Source organism: Vicugna pacos, chromosome 5, assembly GCF_048564905.1.
Source record: "Vicugna pacos chromosome 5, VicPac4, whole genome shotgun sequence".
Taxonomy (NCBI): Eukaryota; Metazoa; Chordata; class Mammalia; order Artiodactyla; family Camelidae; genus Vicugna; species Vicugna pacos.
In genome coordinates, this window is record NC_132991.1 from 12,774,364 (window position 1) to 12,785,319 (window position 10,956).

The following is a 10,956-nucleotide window of genomic DNA, read 5'->3' on the forward strand; positions in this document are numbered from 1 at the left end:
ATAGACTTATTATAATATTATGTAATTGAGAGGAGGCATAAACATGCTTGGAGGAGGAGGAGGAAGGTGTGTAACATTGCTTAGAGAGGAGATAGCTGAAAATGCAAAATCCCAGAGAAAGTGGTAGACCTGAGAATAGTTGAAGGAAATTTGGGAAGGACCTGAGGTACTTCTTCCCACACTTATAGGGGAGAAATAAATATATGAGTAGAAATAGAAAGGTTTTGGGAGATGGCCATATACTCAAGGTGGGAGTAAACCTTGAGGAAATTCCCCTTTTAAGACTTAAGGGAACTTAATAAACTCTTTAGTCAATAATTTTTTTAATCTATCTTAGAAAAAAAGAATGAATTGGCACACTATAACTTATGAGCAAGATCTGTGTGCTCCTTTCTCAGAAATTCAGATTTTATATTTGGCAACTCAACTGCCTGTAGAGTTCCTCCAGGAAGCTCTCACGAACAACTGTGAAAGAGACAGGATATTTCCCCCTTCGATGGTGATCCTTGGTTATAAGCAAATCCTCTGTCACCCTCACAAAAAGCTGATTTGCTTGAACATTAATTAAAAAAAAACTCACAAGCAGAGGGATGGAACCAATGTAGATGATAATCAGTATGTTTATTATCTCTCAGAATAGAGAAGGCAAAATGCATGAAAACTTTCTGAAAGATTTTTATATTTCCTAGAGTCTTGAAACTTCTGGAACCTTGCTTATTCTAAGGAATCCAAAATAAGGCTAGCCCAATAGGAAGAAATTCACCTCTGCCTTTTGCAAGCACTGAAAACTCCCTGGTCTCCAAGCTTGGAAATGTGGTCAGACTGGATGTCATAATTGTAATGGTTCTATATTTTTAGGGGGCTCTTTCTTTTCTGTTTAGTGTTACTATTTTTGGATAGTAATAAAAATAAATGCAATGATGTACTTTATGAAATGAATTGCATCTTTTCAAAGTCTATATGTTGTAGACCTAACCCATAGTAATTGAGAATGTACGTCCTATCTAACTGGTGTCCTTATAAAGAGAGGAAGAGATCCCCGGGGCTGGCACGCAGAGAAGAAAGGCCATGTGAGGACAAAGGGAGAAGACAACCCTCTGCAGGCCAAGGAGAGAGGCCACAGAGGAAACCAGACCCGCTCATGTATTGATCTTGGACTTCCATCCTGCAGAAATGTAAGAACATAAATTTCTATTGTTTAAGCCACACAGTCTATGCTATCTTGTGATGACAGCTCCAGCAAAGTCATGCGCATGCCACCCCACAAAGATGGGTATTTCCATCTGCTCCAAAGAATAGCAAGAATTGAGAGGTAACATGTTTTCGAAGATCTTCTTATACGTTTTCTGTGACAGTGTCTTGCATCTGAGAAGAGATCGGCTAAATAAACTAATATTCCTAAAGTGTGGTAGCACAAGGCCTTGTCCATTTTATCCATTTATTTAATAATTTATGTAAGTTCTTTCTATGAAAGGAAGTGGAAGCACTCAGATCATTCTCTGGGATGATGATGTTTGCTGCTCCATAGCAATTCTATTGGAAAAGAGCAAAAGCTAGCCTCTCCAGACCTAAATGAGAAAATAAATGCTGTTATTGGATGTCATTACTATCAATTACCGAAAACGTAAAGGAGAGGGTCAGACAGCCTCCTGCAATTTCTGGAGAAAGGAGTGGCCACATCATATGTGCAAAGCTCTACTGTGGATGCACTGTTTTTTTTCCTCCCTATCTGTCCCTCCTGAGGCTAGAAGTCTTATCAGCTCAGACATTTGAAACAAAAGAACAAAACCTCTCTAGCAAAAGGCTGAGAAATCTTGGCTGGAAATAGATGCTATTATTTGATATTATTATGAGGAGGAAATAAAGAGATGTTGTTTTTCACTGACTTCTTTCTCTTCCTATTATGTTATAAATGTTTTGATAAAGAACCAGTTAATTAATTTGGACCAGACAAAAAGAAGGATATTATCACCAATCTTAGCCAAAGATCCAAAAACAAGTAGGAATTGTAAGCAACCACTGAGGTTGAGGAGAGATGGAACAGCACTGTGTTTGCAGAAGAATGGAGGGTTAGAGATGGTTGCTTTGAGGCAAAAGAGATAGGGCCAGAGAACAAGTGAGTAGACTGTCCAAGGATACAGAGGGTCCAAATGAATTTGGGAGCAAAATTTGTAGTGACCGTGAGCCAATCTTATGACTTCTTTATACCATCTCCTTACCCCACCTTCAAGAAATCACCAAGACCTGCCCTTTCTAGTGCCTTAATCACTTTCAGATGCGTGGCCTTCTCTATTTTCCTGCTGCCACTAACTAGCTCAGATCATCTTCTCTAGTGGAAACAGTAGTACACAGGTAAGAGCACAAACTGAGTTCAGATTCTGATTGTAACTCTTACCAGCTGAGTGACACTGGGAACGTTGTGTAAACTTCCTAACAGTAAATTTTCTTGTCTGTGCAATTACGTTAATACTAGGATAACCTACCTTATAGCATTATTATAAACATTAACTAGAATTCATGTAAAATGCTTGGCAGATAAGAAACTGTTATTATTAGCTACCATATAGGACTATACTGAAAAAGAAACAAAATAAGAAAAATTCAGGCATTCTTCCTTCAAGCTTTGCCCCTTTTCAATGCATAGGATAAGGATATACAGGAGGAGCCAGAATGAGCTTTCTAAAGTACAAATTATACTGTCACTCTTCTACTTAAACCATTCATTGGTTCATCCTCACCATCAACATAAATAACAAACTTCTTTGTAACGTAAACAAATCCTTCTCAATCTGGCCCTAGCTTAAGTCTCTAACAGGATCTTTCCCCGTTTCACTCCCCTCCATTCCTTCCTTGCAGGAGCTGTATTAATCCATTTGGTTCATCAGAGCTTTTTGTGTTCTGCTTTCCTTCTGAAGTTTAACATCTGTCACTGACTTTGCCTCGGACCCTTCTCCCTCCCTCTCCTGCTCCCTCAGCCTAGGACTCAGTGTAGAGACGGAAGTAGCTGACGGAGCCTTCCCTGACCTCAGTATTACGGTCCCTGTCCCTTTCATGCACCATAGCCCCTACTTCCCCTCTCACTGCATGTCCTCCACTACTGAGTTGTAGTTGCCTTGTTACCTGGATGCTTTCTTAGTTGGAATGTAAACCTCAGCAGGTCTAGGACCAAGCACTCTGGCATTCCAAGGGACCCTCACCCACGACAGCTATTATTAGGAAGAACAGTACAGCAGTGCTGTTAATCAGTGACAAAAAGACAATGGATCAAAAGACAAATACCATATGATTTCACTCATATGTGGAATCTAAAGATAAACAAACAAACAAAATAAAACAAAAACAAACATACATACAGAGGTCAGATTTGTGGTTGGGGGGAATTGGCAGGGGGAGTGAAACGGGTGAAGGAGGTCATCTGGATGGTGATGGATGGGGGCTGGACTCACGGCAGTGATCACTCTGTAGTGAACACAGATGTCAAACTCTAATGCGGTACAAGTGAAACTTATATAATAAAATATGCAAATATATAAATAAAAAGACAAATGACACAGGTATTTTTGGAAATGTGACTGTCCTTAACTAAATCCTAAGAAGTGTACTAAGATACCTCAAAAAAGAAAGTGTCAAGGGGAGAGGAAAGAAAGCTCAAGTGGCAGAGCACATGCTTAGCATGCATGAGGTCCTGGGTTCAATCCCCAGGACCTCCTCTAAAATAAAGAAAGAAATAAACCTAATTACAGCACCCCCTCCACCAAAAAGATTCCAAGATTTGAAACAAAAAAAAAGTCAACTGAGAGAGGACGCTTAGCATAAAACATGGATGAATCAGTCAGAGAAGCAGGATACATCCTGCCCAGAGGTGGTGATGCTGCCACTCAAAACCCCGAATAGCAGGTTTGTTTGACAAGTCTGTCTTCACAGAAGAGATGAGGGCATCAGGATATTAAAATCTCCAGCTACTTTCTTACAAGCTGATATTATGTTCACCAACCACACTTCTGATTTTAATTTAACTCTCCATTTGGATTCGTTGGATTCGCCAGGAAGACTATGTGTGGATCACGTAACGGACTCTCTGGCTGGCTAATAGCAAATTGAAAAAAAAGGCATGGTAGATGCTATTGATGTGAATTTGTGATGGGTTTGCTTAAAAAGAGCCCATCTGTAAGGGGTTGAGCAAGTCTGGATGAGATGCCAGGATGAACTCCATGGATCTGCAGAAGTAAGACGACACCTTGGAAATGTGCGGCCACACCAAAGACCGCCCCTCCCTCAGGCACTCTGAGAGTGCTCGCCACTGCTTTGGGTGTTTTGTCTGTGGTCTTGCTCTCCGTGGTTGCGCTATTTTATCTAATGGAATAATGGCCCCATTATCTACCATCTGCTATAAAACCACACAATTAACTAATAAAACAGAAATGAATTTTTCTGAACTAGATTGTAGTCGATGCCCCTTAAAGTGGCAAAATGACTTCTTCCAAGTGTCTTTATGCTTTTTAAGTGTAATCGACTTTTCACCCGCAGCTTTTTTTTTCGGACTGTCAGCTCATATTATATTTTTATGATGCATTTATTTTCTCTGAGAACAATTAAAAATCATTTTCAAAATGTTCTTCCTCGATGTATTTCTGCAAATATTTCTGATAGAGAAAATTCCTTTAAATGTAGTTATTTTTCTGAAGATTTCTGTGCTATTTATGAGTATGCAGAACTTCAAATGGTGGGAGGGAAAAACCCTTGTTTCTTCCTAAATTGCTCACTAATTGTTTCATTCCATTTTTAGGGGACTACTTTCTTTTGGGTTACCCTTCTTTGACCAATCTTATTATTTAAGCCATAAATAAGACCACATAATTGGTAAATCCTACAACAAGGTATTGTTTGAGAACTTGCTTCACATTTTGAAATATGAATAATAACAATATTTTCAACACCTACACCTCTTAGTTCTCAAAGTTGAGTGTGCACCAGAATAACTAGAAGTCTTAAAAAACGCAGATTTCTGGAACCAACATCTAGAACTTCTGATCGGTAGGTCTGAGGCAGGGTTGGAAAATTAGCATTTCCTACAAATGACCAGGTGACTTTGATGCTGCAGATCTTGGGACCATACTTTGGGCCTTGATTTTTTAGATTTCTGATGGAAAGAAATCGAGTCAAAGGCCAGAAATGGTCCAGAGCTTCCCTCCTAGTTCTGTTAAGTTACTGGCTTCACTGATTGCATCCTATCCATTACCGGGGCAGTATCCCAAACCCCCAAAGATGCTTGGATGTTTCAGAGGTGCATTTTACTAATGATCATTTAATTTTTAGCAATAAGTGTCTATTGCTGCTTATAAGCTACAAAATGGCTTATTCTCTGCAGGTTTCCTTGGAACTGACATCTGAGTCTATTCAGTAAGCAGTGCTGCCACCTTCTGCTTTTCAATTGAAAATATACATTAAAAAGCGTTGCTCTTTGAATGTGTTATATACTCAGCAAGTACTTATTTTAACATTCTTTTCTTCATGCATTCTTTTTCTCCCTTGGGTTTCCTATTTCAAATGCCTCTTATTGTTTCCTGTTAGCACATTTCTATACAAAACCCTTGTGCTGTAATCACAGACCCTCAGCATTTTATAAACTCCGTCCCAGGGAAACCTCCCTCCCTTTATGGGTCTAAAATCACATGCCAAAGATTACAAAGTTTCTTATAAGTGGGTTGGTTTCTGAAGACTATTTCAAAAAAGACTTCCAAACTCCAGTGCACAAAGTCTTTTTGTAAAACTCTTTTAAAAAATCCCTTTGTTTTAGCTATTCATAGCCACCTAACAGATTTTGCCTCAAAACATTCCCTCCGTATCTGATATTTTATAGAACACAACTATATTGAATAAAAGCCAAGAGCGTGTTTTTTTGTTTTTGTTTTTGTTTTTTCAGATGGAGTGACAGACTAACAGAGCTTGCTAGAAGTAGAGAGAAGCTAATCTAGCCCAGTCCTATGATTTTACCATATAGAGAAAGGTCAAATGTTAACTCAAAGTAATGCATATTCAGAGACAGTCTTTTCAAACACAGTCCACTTCCCTGGACAGACCTGGACAACAGGATTCCCGAGGCCATCTCTGGACCATTTCCTTGTCCAAGAGAATGGGACACTATGACTGACCAAGCCTGGTTCATATGCCTACACCTGTGACCAGGGCTCAAGATGTTTAAACACGTGGTGGGAAAGTCACACCTTAGAAATAACTGAGGCTCAGGATAAAGTAGGTCTCCTGGGTTCCCATCACTAGAAAAAGCCATTGGTGGAGCTCAGACTAGATTTTGACTCCAAAGCTCTAGAGCTTTCACAATTCTTCCACTGCCCTGGGTTAGAAGTGTAGGTAGGGTGTAAACACATGTTCTCGAGGAAAAAGTGATGATGTCCTGCATCTTGTCCTCATGACTCTTCCATGTGATAAGGGCACCATGGTCTTTCTCCCTGCCTTCCACCTCATTACTCCTCCATGTCGCCAGACTGTTAGCCAATAAGTCTATCAAGAGTTACTGAGTGCTAAGCCTGTCCCACGTTGTGGTCTCAAATTTCAAGTAGGGGATGGAGAAGAGAGAAAAAAGAAGACTGAAGATGGATGAGTGATTTCTACTTATATAATTGCCACTTCTCTATTAGCACAAACTAGCTCTTTGGTGGTGAGCAAATTAAACTCTGTGTCTCAGTTTCACCATCTGAAACTGGGTGTTATACTTTCCTCAGAGGATTGGTGCAATAATTAAATAAGAGTTTTATCTTTTTGAATTAGTGCTTTTGTTTTCCTTGGATGTACACCCAGGAGTGGAATTTCTGGATCACATGGTAGTTCTAGTTTCAGTTTTTTGAGGAATCTCTATACTGTTTTCCATAATGGCTGCATCAATTTATATACCCAATGATAGTTACAAAGTTTCCCTTTTCTCTACCTTCTTGCCAAAATTCATTATTTGTAGACTTTTTGATGACAACCATTCTGACAGCTGTGAGGTGAACTTTCACTGTGGCTTTGATTTGCATTTCTCTAATGAATGGATAAAGAAGATGTACACAAATGCACACATACATACATATACAATGAAATATTACTTAGCCATAAAAAGTATGAAATTCTGCCATTTGCAACAACATAGATGGACTGAGAAGGTATCACGCTTAGTGAAATAAGTCAGACAGAAAAAGATAAATACTATATGTTATCTCTTATATGTGGAATCTAAAAAATAAAACAAATGAATAAATATAATAAAACAGAAACAGACTCGCAGATATAGAAGCCAAACTTGTGGTTACGAGTGGCAAGATGGAAGTGGGGAGGGGAAGGACAGGTGTAGGGGATTAACACAAGCTGTTGTGTATAAAATAAATAAGCTCCAGGGATACATTGTCCAGCAAAGGGAATGTAGACAGTATTTTATAATAACTTCAAATGGAATATAATCTATAAAAATATTAAATCACTCTGTTGTGTACTTGAAATGAATATAATATTATAAATCAACCATACTCAATAAAACAAAGAAAGTACACCTAAAAAACATGAACACAAAAAACATTAAAAAAAATAGATAAAGGTTTTTACTTGAAGTGTTAACCACAGCGATAGATGGATAAGACAGTAAATAGCAATTCTCAGTGCAATTATTTTTATTAGCATTATTAGCTCAAAAAAAAGGTGTTCTAGCCTGACTTATCCTATCCACAGTACCATCTTACAATTACCTCTGGCCCCTATCTGCAGGTGTACTTTACTACAGAAACCCTGAATAATTTGGACTAAAAAAGCTGAATGAACTTGTGCAGCCTGCAGGGAAAAATATATTGGTTTTCCTAAGAGTGAATGTTTGACTGAAATCTTCCATTAGGAAAAAAAAAAAAAAAAAGCCTTTAAAATGCTCTGTGTCCATTTGCAAAGCAACAGTGGCCAGGGGTTCGGGGCACCATGTTGGCACAGGAACACGCCTGCCACTTAACTTATCCCAGGGCTCCTTTTATTTTTATCCTTTAAAAACAACCTGCTGGATCATACATGACATCTAATCCTGCCTTATTAACTAGAAACTAAATGAGCATTCGAGAAATTTAATTGAAAGTGATACTCAGAATGTTAATAAGCCCCTGGTCAGGAGGGAGATTGATGTTCCCAGCTGCAAACCCAGCCTGGAGGAAGGGTCTCTGAAGACCTTGTCACCAGAGGTGGGATAAGCTGTTTGCTGATGCTGCCTTCATTATAGACTCCCTTCCACCAGCAATCCCAGCCATCCACCTGTTCCCTGAATTCCTGCTTTATCAGTCTCCCCCAGAGAGGTCCCTGCCTACTGGGTCCAAAGCAAATCAAGCACCAGGCTCACAGTGCACTGTTGCTATTAGGGATGAAAAACAAACCATTTGACCGAGTGAGTTAGTGACAAGGATGGCGCTGGGAAATGGGGGTTCAAACATTTGAATCCCTTCCTTGTTCAAGCAGGAAGCCTGGAGAGTCATATATGTCCTCTGCAATAGGAAATAACATTTTTCTGAAAACACACATAAAGATGGATCATGCATTATTCAAACTGTATTTGTCCAACATTTACTAGCCAGGCAAATAAAATCTTGAAAGTTGTCTATGTTCAAAGTAGGGTTTCCATTTCCAGAGCTTATAACATTAGGGAATACTAATCATACTTAGATATTTCAGCCCATTTTTTTCATGAAATATTTCCAGAAATATGAGTATACTCTTGAATTTTTTCTTTTTGCTCCATTATTCAAAACACAGAAAAACTGCTTGCATCTAAAGCATGCCCAGTTGAGGCTAAATAAAGCATTGCTATTGAAGGCCCAATGATTTCCATTGTTGGTTCTGAAACAAAAATGTTTCAGTACATTTATTTTCTATTTTTCTAGAGCTGAAATTAAAAATAATTCAGAGCAAAAAAATAAAGCAAAGTGTAAGTTCCCAGTAGTTCCAGAAACAAATATTTTAGTACAGACAAAAACGGAGATAACGATGAAATAGAACTACTGACTGGAAGGCAGTGCCACCAGGTCAGACTTAAAATCTTTATTCACCAGCGCCTTTTGGAAACCTGCATTTGGCCTACAAAAGAGGGGTTAAAAATATCATCCAAAACAGAGAAAAGTGTGCATCCTATAAAAAGTTGAGGAAGTCAGTATTAAAAAGCACAAACCACTCCCTCCTGCTGCTTGTCCTGAGGGCCTGACTATTGATTCAAGGAATCATTGTCCTATCTGAGCCACTTGGCTGGCTAGTTTAGCTGTTTCCAAATGAATTGTCGGATTTTGCAGCAATCACGTTTGTTTAATTATACACTGGATTTCCTACAAGATAAAAAGAAGACTATCTTCTTGTCTGACATTTTGGGTTTAGGAGAGGTAAGGAAGTGTAATGTAGTAGTTATGAGCACATACTCTGGGAAATGACTGACCTTGGAGAAAACCTCTTCTCCAACATTTACTAGCCAGGCAAGCAAATCTTGAAAGTAGTTTCTTAAGTAACATACATAAGAATATCTAGTGTATTAGATCTATTACATGGTAAGTAATGCTCAGCAAAAGTTAGCCATCTTTACCATCTTCATTTTTATCCTATCATCTAAGGCTTTAGATGTCATGGAAAGGAGCTCAGACTTTCTTTTATGGAAGGCATGGAGTTATTGAAAGATCATTCATTAGATACAGCTTTTGGATCCTGGAAAATGTGTGGAAGATGGATCCAAAGAGGGGAAGATGGGAGACAGGGAGATTACATAGGAGACTATTCTACTAATTTGAGCAGGAGAGAGTTTGATGGAAAGCAGAATCTGTGGGGATGGAAAGGAGTGAGAAATGGATTTAAGAAATATTCAAAATGCAAATTTGGGGGGAGGGTATAGCTCAGTGGTAGAGCACATGCTTAACATGCATGGGGTCCTGGGTTCAAAACCCAGTACCTCCATTAAATAAATAAATAAGTAAACTTAATTACCTCCCCACCCCAACCAAGAAAAACAAAAAGAAAGTAAGAAAGAAAAATAAAAAACAAAAAGCAAAACAACAACAACAAAAAAGGAAACTGGAAGAAGTTAGTATAAGTCTGGAATGTGGACAATGAGATGGATGTAAAATTAGAAAGAAGAGGGCAGGGCACAGACATTCAAGGAATGACACGGCAGTTAACACCAAGACGGTTGAAGATTCAACTCCCAGTAGACCTTGATAGTGGAGATTTGACTTCCAGTAGACCTTGAGCTTCATTATCCACTCATTGTAATATATTAGCATGGTAAATGACGCCATGACAGCTCCAAGGCTGACCATAAAAGGTCTAAAAGTGGGCGGTGGCTCAATTCCTGGGAATCTCTGCCCCTTCCCCAAAGTAGTTGGAAGAATCCTTCTACTTGTTAGCATATAAAATAACCGAGCTCACTAAAAACTAACAGCCCCTACACCTTGTGGCAGCTCTCCCTTCTGAGTGGGATGGACTGCACTATGGGGTATGTATCTCTCTGAATAAATCTACCTTAACTGTGGCTCACTCCTGAATTCTTTCTTACCCCAAGCCAAGGACCCACATTTGGTGGGGCACATCCCAGGCACTCAACCCAGACCTGAGACACGGCCATTCTCTCGCTCCACCTTTTTTTGCCTGTATCAGATAGAAAAGTTGAGATAACCTGGCTTCCAGCTTACATGAATTGGTAGATAGTAGAGCCCTCTGTCAATCCATGCAGAGAGTACAACCCGTATTCCTTATGTCCAGTGGCCATGATCCCTTTACACTGTCTAGATCAATCACTTTTGTTGGGCCCATTAGACGACATAAATACGCAAAGGGAAGATTTGTCTATGGGCTAAAGCCTGTTGCTTCTAGTATGCAAATGAGTACCATTATTGTTGTGTTGGCTTAAGTCATTAGCAATTTATTTATTTGGACATGACACATTAAGTCATTAACTAT

At 39.1% G+C, this 10,956-nt stretch overlaps 1 non-coding gene across 1 annotated transcript; it reads left to right on the forward strand.

The window, feature by feature from the left end:
• Window positions 1–9,881: 9,881 nt before the first annotated feature.
• TRNAV-AAC (transfer RNA valine (anticodon AAC)) lies at window positions 9,882–9,954 on the forward strand. Its single transcript has one exon. It is a non-coding gene; the product is annotated as a tRNA-Val (tRNA).
• The last annotated feature ends 1,002 nt before the right edge of the window (window positions 9,955–10,956 follow it).